The sequence below is a fragment of the Asparagus officinalis genome, chromosome 1 (assembly GCF_001876935.1).
Source record: "Asparagus officinalis chromosome 1, Aspof.V1, whole genome shotgun sequence".
In the NCBI taxonomy this organism is placed as follows: Eukaryota; Viridiplantae; Streptophyta; class Magnoliopsida; order Asparagales; family Asparagaceae; genus Asparagus; species Asparagus officinalis.
In genome coordinates, this window is record NC_033794.1 from 89363013 (window position 1) to 89363378 (window position 366).

The 366-nt window shown below is 33.1% G+C and overlaps 1 protein-coding gene across 1 annotated transcript in view; it reads right to left on the minus strand.

The window, feature by feature from the left end:
* The window catches only part of LOC109827543 (hypoxanthine-guanine phosphoribosyltransferase), a 4562-nt gene that overhangs the window by 2465 nt on the left and 1731 nt on the right, over nt 1–366 (minus strand). The gene's annotated exons all lie outside the window — the stretch shown is intronic.

The window sequence follows — 366 nt, forward strand, 5'->3', positions numbered from 1 at the left end:
CCCCAATTTATAGCGCCTCTTCAACATGTAGAACTTCAATCTCGATCTAAGCAACTTCATCCATTTTCTTTGAGTCCCTCCGAATCCTAGCAGAATTCCAACAATGTTCATCCATTTATTGTGAATGAACATTGTTCTTTCATTTGTTTTTCTCGTTAAATGTAAATTGTGTATTCTTATTATATTTATGAATCCAATGTTTAATGTTAAATGAGTAATGGTTGATGAAATCAAACACCATGTTATATGATTTCAATATCCATTTGAAACTATGCAGGAACACTAGAATGCTTAATGCATTCCGTTCATAACTGATTTTGACAGTGCTATGTCTACACTCCAAATCATCATCCCCTTTCTACTTGA